This window comes from Columba livia, chromosome 2 (assembly GCF_036013475.1).
Source record: "Columba livia isolate bColLiv1 breed racing homer chromosome 2, bColLiv1.pat.W.v2, whole genome shotgun sequence".
In the NCBI taxonomy this organism is placed as follows: Eukaryota; Metazoa; Chordata; class Aves; order Columbiformes; family Columbidae; genus Columba; species Columba livia.
In genome coordinates this window covers 87,221,239-87,234,704 of record NC_088603.1, presented here as the reverse complement: position 1 = coordinate 87,234,704, position 13,466 = coordinate 87,221,239, and the positions used below count along the sequence as shown (strand labels likewise).

Below are 13,466 nucleotides of genomic sequence, written 5' to 3'. Positions count from 1 at the left end.
ATAAAGACCTGCAGTCAAATCTGAAAACATGGAATGGAAGTCTCTCACCTTATTCAAAGATCATGCTTTTAAGAGCCAGAAGCCAGTCTCTTCAGTGATAATCTCCAAAAAACGTATTAATATACTCTGAATTTTAAAAAATTATGGTAATGTATAATTAAAATATAACAAATAAAGAACACATTCATTTTTTCCCTAGATGTTTGTCCTCTAAGAGAATATTTACATCTACACACAATTCTGTTTTCTCTCTCACATCCCTCTCCACACACACACACAGACACATATATTGAGAGCACATGACGAAGTGAGAGAAACACATGCTCTTTTTACCGCTCTCCGTAAACAAAAACAAGAAGTAACACCTAGACTCAATAAATAAGTCATAAGAGAATCCTATCTTATTCCTACATGTCATCTCAAGGGGTTTTAAAGACACCTCCTTCACACAGTCCTAAAAAAGCCTGTGTCCCTCTACTTTTAAAGAAAGGGGCAGCAGGGTGCAGGATAATGGAAAGTAAAAGTGAATACAGTCTTTCCTCATACAACTAATCAGAACCTACTGTAACTTGCATAAGTATTCAAGCAATTAATCAAACCATAATAGCCAAGTTCTGTTTTCCCTCAAGCTTCACATTCCCCTAATACAGGGGGTAGCACTTTTCCTCAAGCTTATTTGCCAAACTCTACTGGAATACTACATGTAAAACAGTGTAATGTGAAATAAATTACTCTCAATCCCACCAACTGACCATGTGTTTATATATTATATATTATCAGAAATAAGTCAGGATCTACTTATACTCCCAGGTGAAGTCAGCTGGAATTGTGCCACTGACTTCCATTCACGTAGGGCCATGTTAAACATTTCTGGCCAAGACTTTGTTTTAATACCTGTGAAACACATTGCACATTTTGATGCCATATGAGGAACAACAGTAATAACAGTAAGTCAGCCTTGCATAGAACTATAATGTATGTAAAATAAATATGTTAAGACCAGCTTGAATAACAGAGGGTGCTGAATACTATTTAGTGCCTTTGACCACCTACAGTATCATACCCAAGATACAATGCTAATTTTAGATTTCTGGATGAATGCCACAACAGCATATGCTATTTTTGCTAAGTTCTGACATGTCCTTCCAATGGCACATCTCCACTTCTAAAGTGGTACTGTAAGGCTTTTAAAGCTTCCTGTTACAACTTGGCTCAAAACTGCATACTACTACAAAGTTCTTTCACAAAACTCTTCTTCATATTCTGATTGACTTTACACAATAGCACCTATTAATAAAACCAAAATAAATACCTGGGCACAGTATCATTAGAAGAGGTCAGCTGTGGTGTATATTAGCCTTCAGTCCTCCTCTAAAGTCTTTCTCATCAAAACCCAAAATAACAGTATTTTACATATATGATTGCAACTTTCAGTTCAATGCACAGAAAAATCATTCAGAAATAGCCTTCATTTTCTAGACAGACTATTCCAGGCATCTAGACTATACTGACCACACCTGCCTCTGTCTTACTAAGTAGCAAAATAGAATAAAAAATGTAACATGCAAACATAGTAATAAACATATTATTATATTCCACATAATAACATGGATGTTGAGGACCATGATCATCAAGTCAACTTAGACCTGTAAGTCACTGCATACAATGGACAATCGAGTTTTACATGAGTTTATACTACAGATCTGCAGGTTAGTTTTCCCAAGGAGATATTTTTAACCGAAGTACAGGGTCAGCAAGTTTGGAATGAGCTTTAGAAATTGACCTTTCTGCTCACATGCACATCTTCCCTTACCTGCCACATTTCAACAGGTAGAATGAGACTGCTCTGAGAGCTGTCTTCCATCATGACAGATTTTAATACATTTTTAATCATAGAGATTTAAATGTGAGCATGGTATTTGGCATGCATCCTGAAGCAAACAATAAGATATATCTTCTGCCAAAATCTCCAATGAAGACAATCCCAATAGTTAGGGGGAAATGTCAGCCAGAAACAGTTCCATGAAGCATAAAACCCCCCTGAGAAGGAAAAAAATCTTTATTTATTAAAGACAAATTTTTCATTCTAATACTTCTGATCTGTTTTTGTGGATTTTCTCAGGTATGCTTAATTAAACCCAGTCATCAACACCAACTTTGTTCAAAAGAGCAATTAATGAATATGGCACAGAAACAGCTTAGCCCTGGAGGAGTCTCTGACATTTGTTCATAGTGAAGGCTGCTCATTAATTGCTCCCTTTGTTCTAAGGTTCTTAATGATATTTTTGACACAACACAAGTCATTGTGACTTACTCCTCACAGCTAGAGACATCTGCACTATGTTAAGTTAATAAAACTACCTTTGAAAGATTTTCAAGGGGATATTTAAAGACACAGGGGAAAAAAGGTCTGGATGTGTGGAATAAAAAAGCTATATCGAAATTCTTACTAATATCTCCAAGTACACTTGGTATTACAGATAATTTAAGCAAACATTTTGTGTTCCATATTTGCCATAATTAATGGAACTCAGGTAGAAGCCCACCATGCTATTCCAACCTATTTGAACTGTGCTCCTACACCAGACTGAGTCATAAGACCTCATTGGTTTTCTGCTGATCATAAGTTCTCAGACAACCAAGAGGATTGGCTTTTTGATTGCTTTAGTAAAAAACATCATTTTTTTTATTTGTTTGTTTGGGTTATTTTGTCAGGGTTTTGGTTTTTTTTTTTTTTGTTTGTTTGTTTGTTTGTTTTTTGTGTGTGTGTTTGGTTTTTTGGGGTTTTTTTTTAAAAAAAAAAAAAGGAAAATAAGGTGGAGAATAAAGAGTCTAGCTCTGGGTTATGAAGGAACCACACTGAACCAAAGATCTCCCTAAGAGAGTTAAACCAGGGCTGTTGTAATTTCAACCTTACTTCTGGAACTCAAAAGAGATAAGCAAAGACATCCATAAATAAAAGCCTGCACTCAGTGTGCACTTTATAAGTTTGAAAAATTAACCTGCTTATCTCCATAACATGTCCATAGTATCATATCATCCATAGTAGAGTTCTACTGCAAAGCACACCATAATTCACAGAAGAAACATAAAGCAAATAACAAACAAGCTGCATGGAAAGTTCATACCTGGAGAACAGCTGAAGGCCCTGTAGATCCACAAACCTTCAGCACTCAAATGAAAGAGTGTCCACCCTCCAAGCTGGTGACATTACTCCAATTATCCTGACCCAGTTTTTCAACTTGAGATTCAGTTTCTGTAATTCATGTTATATAGCAACCCCTTCTGCCTGCCAATTATTTACATTAACACAACCATCAAGTTTCACGCAGTTGTATGTGTGAGAAACTCTATGTTAAGCATTCCATTAGCTAATTGTATACCTCTAAGTACTAAAGTGCCACAGCAGCAAAAGATAATGTTAGCTGGAACCTTGTTTCTAGATGTAGTCCAAAAGGAGTCAGAGCCCATAAAGAGCCAAGGCAAGCTAAAGAGGGTAATGCTGTGAGCCCAGGTGGGATGCCAGGTGTGTAGTGGCAGAGAGACGGAAGAAAGCTTTCACAATTTTGCAGTTGACCATATCCAGTCTCCTAGCTCCCACAACATTGTTCTCCTATGACACACGAGATCTGCTTTCCTCTGAAGCTTTCCATTCCCACTCATCCAAAACATCCTCTCCCACCTCTTATATCTACCAGCTGTTTCTCCCTTCTTGCCTGCTACCTCCCTCATTATGTTGACTTCTTGAATGAGGCATAAAAAAAAAATAAAATAAAATAAAATAAAACCACCATCCCACACAATAGCAGCTGCTCTTCTCTATCCTGAGCTTCAGGACACGAAACACCAGGACAAAAAACAGACAGCCATGTAGATGCCAGCAGGCTCCTGCCAGCCCAAGCACCCCTGCTTGCCCAGAGTCCAGCAACTGCAGTATACACAGTCCAGGCTATGGGAATGCTGGAAAGGTGACCTATGTCTTAGATGTGACAGAGGCAACATGACACTCAGCACACCATCTCATGGCTAATTCAAGGCTGAGCTTGTGCAAGACTTGCTCACAGAAATAATTTTACCTGCTGGGATACCATCTTAGTTGACTTAGTAGAGAAGGAAAGCAGGAAAGAGTAATTCCGCCTAGATAAAAAACTCCCAACAGGCTCTCATCCTTGATGGGTTAGTTGGAGACAGATCAGCAAACTACACCAGCACTACCATTCAGACTTTTATTTATATGCATGAAAGAATAACTTGAGAATCTAGAGAATCATTTGTTCATTGCCTTTATACATATATTATCTTTTAGCAGAATGTAGGAGTATCCTGGCCTGCCTTATATCTTAGGTATTGTCCCACACATGACAGATCTAGCAGAATTAAGTCAAGTTATTAAACTATAAAGCCAGGAATATTCTGGTTGTTTAGGTTTTTTTGGTCTTAAAATCTACACAGAGAAAAAAGCAATCCAATGGAGCACAAGAGCTAATTTCTTTAGCATTGTTATACCAAAAGGCAGATAACAAACCCTGTAGAACATTTATTTCCAAATTTGTTTGGACCATGAAGCAGTGTTAATGTCAGCCTTCAATATTCCAGCCTCTTCATTACTATTAAACAAACTAAGCTTTAATTGAGAACCCTACAAAAAGCAGCATGTGTACCTGTTGATCTCACTTTTGGAACTACAGTTGCAACCTGAGGGAATAGATGGGGAAATAACCTAAAGAATTTCAAAACTAAAACATAACAACTCTACCGAAATCTTACACAATACAAGGATTTAATCACAGCCTGCAGCAAGAGTGCACAGCAATATATACCATCAAACCACAGGCAAACTATGGAGAAACACTTGCACTTAGAAATTGCTCATCAGCTCTCAGAAAAGCATATCAAAACCTCAAACTTCTGTGCACTTTCTTATTATTATAGTCAAATTATCTTGTCCACATTACTAGTCCATCTAAATTAATATAATCTGATAATTTACCAATTCTGCTGATTCAGTTTCATGTTCTGAATCCAGTCAAATCACATCATGACCTTTGCCTTAAAAACATCTCACTATAGTCATCATGAAGGATTAATTTAAATTACAGTTCTTTTATTGTTTTTTCACTCTCAAGCAAAGTTGTTCCATTCTTCCCTGCAGTCCAGCTTGCCAGAATAATGTTAAGAAGTTTATGAATTTTAGATACTACACATAATCAATAATTGATGCCAACATTTCTTTGCTCTTCAAAGAGATGAGCTCTTCAGAGCTCAAAATAAAACTATCAACTACCAGAACAGTGTCCTGATCTCTATTTCAATTCACTTTGTCTTCTGGCATGGTCTTGTGCACTAACCACTGGACTGAAGCTGATTAAGTTCTTCCCTGCAGAAAGGCTTCTCTGCCTCTCCACTATCATTTTGTTTGTCTGGGATGCTACAGCAGCATTTTGACTAAACAGAAGTAGCACATGATCTAGCCAGTCCTATTGTTTGACAAACTGGAACAGACTGCAAAAATGTTTGTGTGAATCTATGTGCGCGTATGTAGGGAGAGATATGTGCATACACACACACACACAAATAAATAAACAAACAAAAAAATAAATAAATGTGGGAACTGGAAGATTAGGTTAATTTTGACCATGCATACAATAAACCAGGAAAAAAATTATAAATACTATTTGCAAACATTTATTTAAAAAAAATTACATGTGTCACAGATACATTTTATAATTAATATAAAGCTTTTAAATTATACACAGGTTTTACTGTCAGGAGGGAGCATTACTGTGATCCAGTCATGTAACCAGAACAATTTTGGTCACTAAGCACCACTCAACAATTCCTACACATTAGTTATTCTTTAAATGGTCTTTGTATTTCAACACCTAGATTTAATTCTAATACATTTTTCACACATTACTAAAGTCTCTATCAATGCTCTAGTTTAACTATACAAGTGCCTTGTGCTTGATTTTCTTTGATGTTTCAGAACCTCAAGCAAACCAAACACATCGTCTGCAGGATACAGGCAACTTTTAGTCAACAGAATCTCTAGAGGAAGGCATTTCACAAGCGTCTCCAGCTTACTTCACGCCACAGCGCATAAGGCACACGAAATCTCATCATTTCAATGGTTCTGCACAGAATGACTCACATCCTTCACTTCACGTGCTGAGCTATAGTAGAACTCACTGGGAGTGATCATACCACATAGACAAGTATGGACTTCTCTGTGTGAACTGAGACACCATCTGTAGGGGCCTTAGAGCAGGGATGCTGGATTTCCACTCATTTTTGAACAGCCAAGTCCATCACCATGAAAAGAGATACTGGAAAATTGATGAACAGCTTTTTCTGGGGATGAGCTCCTGGGACCAAAGTATAAAGAGTACAGTTATCACCCTAAATACTGTTTAAATTGTGATAATATCTTGGAAACTATTGCAGCAAAAAGCAGCTAAATGAAACAATATTTCAGAACATACCAATAGCTTATATACCAGTTGCCATCACTAAGGCTGAAAAGATTATCAGCTAGGCCTGCTCATCACTTCCTCCCTGGTTAGCTGCCTACAAGAGCAATCTCAAACTCTTTTCAGTCACAGCATGACATGTAAACCTGAACAATATAATACTAAGTCTTGTTAACTCAAATTCTTATTACTTGGTTATAAAAGTAAGGCTCCCATAAGCACTCCAGTTCACATAAGCCTAATGCTTGTAGGACTAGTTATACAATGATGGAAGTCAACCTAGATGCTATCATGAAGTCAAAAGGGTTTTTTTGGTTTGTTTTTTTTTTTTTTTTTTTCTCCTCTTAATATTTGGAGGGGCAGGGTCGGATTAAAAGTACCTAAAAGAAAACATGAATGATAGTCACGAACAGCCAGACAGTTGGGTTTTTTTGAAGATCATGCATCCCAGTTATCAACTATCTATAGATATTAATATACTCGCAGAAATACTGTTCTTCATATGAAGATTAATTTGTAGAAAATATTTGTCGATGTGGAAGCAAGAATATTCAACATTTATTATGCATAATTTCTTATAAGGCTTAGAAAGTTTTAGTCATCAAAGCAAGAAGAAAATAAGGGACTCAAGTGTGCCAGAAAGCAACACTTCCCACAATGCAGAAAGTGGCAAGGGGAGACAAGCAGCTGACTCAGCACAAAGTAAACTAGGTCTGCTGGTTGAAAACAAAAATCTCTAGATCCTCAGGTTTTATTTGAAATTGAGTTATTTAGATGTGATCTATGGCGACAGATCAATCTTTGAAGGTGTCACCAGAGATGGGAACAAGAGTGGTGTCAACTGCACTGCTCAAATCAAATGCCATTTTCAAGATTTCCAGTGTTGGCATTGTTAGCAGTTTGGGGCTTATAAAAACATCAAAGTTGACGATAGCATCAGGAGAAAAAAAATCCCTTTTAAAAGACTTTTTAACAGAGAATGCTACATCTACAAAAATAATAAACACACCAATTACAAGTCAGGCCTGATTTCTACAAGATAATCACAGTAGAACAAAAAGATAAGTTAAACACATGAATTGTTCCTTGTACACAAGTGGAAATCACTATTTTGGAAGGGATATAATTCTTATATTTGCTTTTATTAAAGTATTTGCAATATGCCTCTGCAACACACTAGAACTTTTTTTTCTTTATCCTTCTTGAAAAAAAATCCAACACAGCATCTCTACAGCTGATGTTGAAGGACAAGCTTTGTCAACAGTCATCCTATAAAAAGATTAACGTGTTTTGCTGAAAGGTAGATAGCCCATTGCAAGCAATGCATCCATATGGGTACTTAAAGGAAAATAACCCATTTGTTCAAGTTATTTTAAGAGCACTTTATGACTTCAGGTTTGAAAGACAAATATAAAGAGTCAAGTCAAATATCAGAATGAGGTGTTTACCTCTAGTTCAAGACTATTTTTCTTTAAACCCTGATACTGATCTTGTTGGCCTTCAGATTAAATAAATTTGAAAAATAATTTTCCCAGCCAGTTATAGATAAGAAAACAAAACCAGAATTTTCTAATAAAATCTAGTTGCAAACTCACTTATGGAAAGGATACTGAAGGAAGCCAAAAAGTCCCTCCACCTAGACCACTAATTTAATTTAGAACAATGGACAACAACTGCAAAAATAACAGTGATTCCTATGTGGAGCCCAGATCTCTCTTTTTGGTGTTGTTGCTAGCTCCCCTTTTTCAGTTACCAGCAGTTAAAGGATGATGCCCAGGCTGCACTGGTTTGTGTTCAATAATGAAGGCTTATCTAATGTTTCAGGTAAGGAGTCTAATACTATGCACTTGGGAAAGCAAAAGTATTAAATTTGAGAACCTTGCAATATTCTTGGGCAATTCAGCTGAGTCTGTAGACTCTGGCCAAGTTTTACCACAGAACTACATTTCTTGAACAAGTCTCCAGGGCCTGCGGTAGCAACATTTTAGGACTCCTACCCACATCCATCAAGGGAAGCTTTTCGCCCCACATCACCAACTTCTTTACCTTTCACAGGTCTCTAGAGCTGTATGCATGAACTCACGCTTTTGTCAAATCAATGTAGCTGTTCAGAACAGTTATATCATTTTGTGCTATCAATTCCAACAGCATGTACCAGAATCCATTATCATTTTTCAATAGAGTAAGGTCTGACAGACAAGATCTGGAAGACTGAGCTCCAGTTTTTAACAGGTTATTACCCTGAATTTCCCCACTTCCTGACACACTCAAGGGCAACACAATAAGATGTTTCCTCTCAGGTTTCTCAGTGGATGAGTTTAGGCTGCTGGTGAAGACAGGCATACGTCTACACCTCGGTCCATTTGCAAGCCCCAAAAGGGAGCCCATGGCTTCTTACAAAACTAACGTAATAAACTATATGAACACACTTCAAACCACTGGGGCAAAAATCCACCAGAGCTCTTCTGGCAGTCCTAAATTTCATTGTTGAGGGACTAATCGGAATTTCTATCAGCACACACAATCCTCTTTTCCCCTCCTTTCTCACCTAATAATACTCATTGCATACCTGAAGTTACATGGTGGGACCAGTGCCTAAGGGTCTTACTGACACCAGTGGCCAAGGGAAAAAGAGTTTTCAAGAAGATCTTCCCTAATACTGTTTATGGTGTGGCTCCACGTGAAGAGTTACATTAGTGCAACTAAAAGGACCCCGTAGACAACTGAGTGACATAAAGACATAGGAATTGCCAAGGAGGACAACAAACCACAACACTCCCCAGCTGGCACAGCATTCTGCACCTATATCTGCCTGTCTTCAGGGAACACAGCACCCAGTGGTTTTCAGGTCACAAAGAGAAACTTTTATCAAAGGACAGGAGTTAAAAGGGAGGTTCTGGGTAACCGTTTTTGAAGTATTTTATCACATGAGAATCAGAATGTGGCTTTACAGTGTCAGAAACAGGTACAAGAGACAACAATACTACCAACATCACCTTCAGCTATTTCAGTATCGCAGCTAGTTCATAATGCTAATGGTTCAGACTCTTGGTTTACTCTAGGCTAATATGTCTTGAAAGGCAATATCAGGAAACAGTCATTTCTATTCCCTTCCAAAGCTGAAATACCATCTTTTGGCTAAACTAAGAGCCCTGTGTTGCAGTACTGGGTAATATATCACCAAATGCTAGTAGCCCTTTAGAGTACTTACTCTCTCCTAGACATTCTTACCAAGTATTTCAATATCATTGCTTAGGTTTAAAGAGGAGCAAGGAAAAGCATGCACTGGAACAAGAGAAGCTAGATAAAAATTACAATACACATGCACTGGTTTTCACGATAAAATATAATAAAACAACCATAGTGCAAGTTTGGAATAAGAAAGGAAAGAGAAGAGGCTATCAACAACCGAACCACAATTAAGGAACATACCACCCCACTAACCATGGACACTCCCTTTCCACAGTCTCCAACTTTGACTCTGACTTAGTAAAGAAAACCTAAAATTTTGCTATACTTTGAAAGAAACAAGGCAATACACACAACCATTCCTCCTGTAACTGGCAATTTTCCTCAAGTACTCAGAAATTTCAGTTCTATCGTACAAGGTCAGCCGAAAGGGGTTCACCCTATGTATCTTCTCCCATACCAAATCCATTTCAGCAGTGCTCCTAGGGTACACTTCTTAACTAGGGGGAATTGCCAGTGCAAACGTTAGTGGGCTTCCTTTGAAACCAGGTCACTGAGATGATCCAGATTATGAAAAACACACACAAAAAAGGCAGCAGGAATTTCTGGAGGGACTTTATGCTGAAGAAAACACAGCACAGAACAATGGCCTAAACATTTTTAAAACCATAACACAAATATTCATTCACATACCTTTGTCCGTAGAGTTCACCAGCAATAAATATAAACAAAGTAGCTGTGGGTCAGAAGGACAAGGCACAAAATTATTAAAGTACTCTCTCTCTAGCTACAGAAGCCTTAGAGTTAACTTACATTAAGCATTCTTAAGGCCTCAGTGCAGACTTCATACCAATCCCACCTTTCTGCTACTATCACTGATGAATATCAGCTCCTCTGTGAAGTTGCTCAACTTTCCAGTATACACTGGGATACAAGCATGGATTTCTTCCTAAAAGGTCCCCAAATAGAGATTCACTTTATTAATATATTTATACAAAAATAATGAGTATGGAGATAAAGAGATGATTTACACAGCAGACAATTGGATTGCATCAGCATACCGTAGGTGAGACACAAAACTGAGACTAGATGCATGAATAAATCCACTAAATGGCAAGATATTTACAAGCTTTATACTTTGGAATATACATTCTAGCAAAAAATCAAGAACAAGACACTAATTAGACTGCAGTTTTGGGGTCACTGACGTGGTTTGCATTTGCTGCCTTCCTGAGAAATGTTATGTAAATGTGCTATACTTGCACTCAACATGGCAAATTTCTTAAACAAATAGTTGGACACGTTTATGAAGCAAGCTAAAAGAAAATCCCCAACCTTTTTTAGAAACAATTTGCTCTTTCAACAACAACAGATTTAACAGCAAACTGTACCTCAATTGCACAGTTCCAGCTGTGACATTCCCCAGGTTTCTGTTAAGAATCGTAGATAGCAGACTGCCACCTGCCTTTCACAGGTCACAGCTGCAATGCCGCAGCCTGGAAATTAAAAGTAGCCTACCGAGAATAGTTGACAAACATATCTCCAAAGGGTCAGTTAGAAGAACGTTTATGGTGTTTGACAAAAACAACTCCTCCTTTTGAATGAATTGCAGCTTTTCGAAAAACATTTGGAGAGAGCAAATGTATAGTCTGTAACTTAAAACTGTTTCCGATGAGGAACGTATGTATACACATGCTGAAGAGGCTAAAAGGATGATAATGAAAAGAAATTGACTGATTAACAGTAATTTGGAGAACTCGGCACTGACAAGAACTCCCATTAAACATTTCCACAAAGTGATGTTACAGAAAATGAGAAGTTCCTTGGTGCTGTTTCCTATAATTAAGACAGCAGCAATAACAATTTGTCTCAGGAGCTGTAGTAACTTTAGAACATATATTACCAAACATCAAGATCATAGCAAAATTTTATAAACCAGATGTTAAATCTAAAGCTAAATTATATATCATTGATATTCAGAAGTCAGTCATAGCAACATATTAACTAATTACTAGATACTGCTTTATGTTAACGGTATTGGATTACACACCCCCTCCCTCCCGCTATCAACCGATAGTGCTGGTAGTACACACCTACTATCAACTGATAGTACTATCAACTATCCACTTACGTGTCCTACAGCATAGAAATAACCCACAGCCAACACTCTGAGTGATACAGCTCTTGCAGACCAGAGTGCAGAAAGGGGTCTGTTCCTGCCCAACCCTCGAGCTCAGCTGCTCCCTTTGCTTAATTCCTTCACACAACCTCTAACACATAAACTGAAGTTCACAGGAGGCTCATGTTGTATTTCTGCAGTTTATGGCTTGTAACATACAGTTTACTCACTGGAAAGTAATGAATTTCATTCAGTGAAAATCCTGTATTTGTATAAGACTACATCAACAGAAGCTAGAATCCATGTGGTTTCCCCAAGTAACTGGGAAAAAAAAACAAAACACACACACACAAAACAAACTAAAACAAAAAACCCACCTCACACAAAAAACATACCAACACCACACTTTTTGTTCTGAAAACAGCAAAAAATACATAATTACCACCCCTTGCATCTCTGCCCAACAGGAAATGAGTACAAAAAAAAATGATATAACCAAAGTTTATGGTTCATTACAAAGTGCATGAGCACTCCTACTACTTGCACGTATTTTAAGAAAACAGCACTAGTTAAACATTAAAAGAAATAAGACACTACGGATATTAATGCCTTCAGCTTTCTCAATCAAAACAAAACAGTTACAACATCCTAAGGAACAAGTAGTACAACTTAAAAACAAGTGTTTACATTACTTAGTTCAAAACAACCTCTCAAATAGGAAAGTAAACTGCCACCCTCCAGAGCAAAGTCTCAGATCTCAGCAGGACTCCTCACAGCTGTTCAGCATTAAAATGAGAAAATGAGATGAATCCATTAGTAAATGTAATAAAGTTAGATTATCAGTACCTGCTGGAGAAGAAGGTGGAAACACAGCACAAAATACAGAAGTCTAACAAACTCTCTCACTAGACAGAGCACTGTACCTGAGGCCATACCTCAGCCTTTTGAGACAGCAATACACTTTTGTTTGACATCATATATATGACATCACCAAGTTCAACAATCCTTAGTAAGTCTAACTTTGCCAGACTGAATCAGTGTTACTCACATAACAACCAGAAGACACTGGAGCAGAAGACACTGCTACAACTAAGATTTGAGTGCAATTTCAATTATTTTTAAAAGATCTATTTTTATATCGCTCTATCTGGGCTAGCAGCATACCTGCCTTTCACACAAAAATTCAAACTAAGAGCAGTTAGCTTTCTAGAAAATACAGTCTTCAAATAAACTACCTTAGGTCTGCTGGAGCACGCTATTACAACAACTTCAACAACAGGTTTCAGTTTCAGGATGTTTTTCTCAGCTGTAATCTTGCAAATTCTAACCATCTTCCCAAAAGTGCGTGTGCATGCATGCACCGACCTCTCCTGCCAATAGTCAGGTTTGCCGAAGGAATGGACGGCACTGAAAGCTCCCCCCATCCCTGCTGCCCCCCAGGAATAATCCTGGGTAGATAACTGTTCTGTAAATCTAACACGCATACTTAGCATTTAGAGTGACACAACAAACCCTAGTAGCTGTCATTAATCTGGTAAGCAATCCTCACAAAACGATGGATTAATACAACAGACCAAGGTGTTTCCTTCTGCGTCGTTGCAGAACAGTAACTCAAAGTCAGCTCTTTAGAAAATGACAAAATACGGTTACACTAGAGACCGAAGCCAGTCCAGTTAAGTAACAGCGCC

At 37.7% G+C, this 13,466-nt stretch overlaps 1 protein-coding gene across 18 annotated transcripts in view; it reads right to left on the bottom strand.

Annotated features, from left to right (window-relative positions):
• Positions 1-13,466, bottom strand: part of SEMA5A (semaphorin 5A) — a 348,961-nt gene that overhangs the window by 314,094 nt on the left and 21,401 nt on the right. For 2 of the 18 annotated variants that reach the window (XM_065052683.1, XM_065052698.1), the window contains exon 1: positions 12,625-13,326. The exons of the other annotated variants lie outside the window; for them this stretch is intronic. The gene's annotated coding sequence lies outside the window, so the exon portion shown is untranslated. Of the gene's footprint in view, positions 1-12,624; positions 13,327-13,466 lie in introns of those variants that run through there. 18 annotated transcript variants of the gene reach the window in all.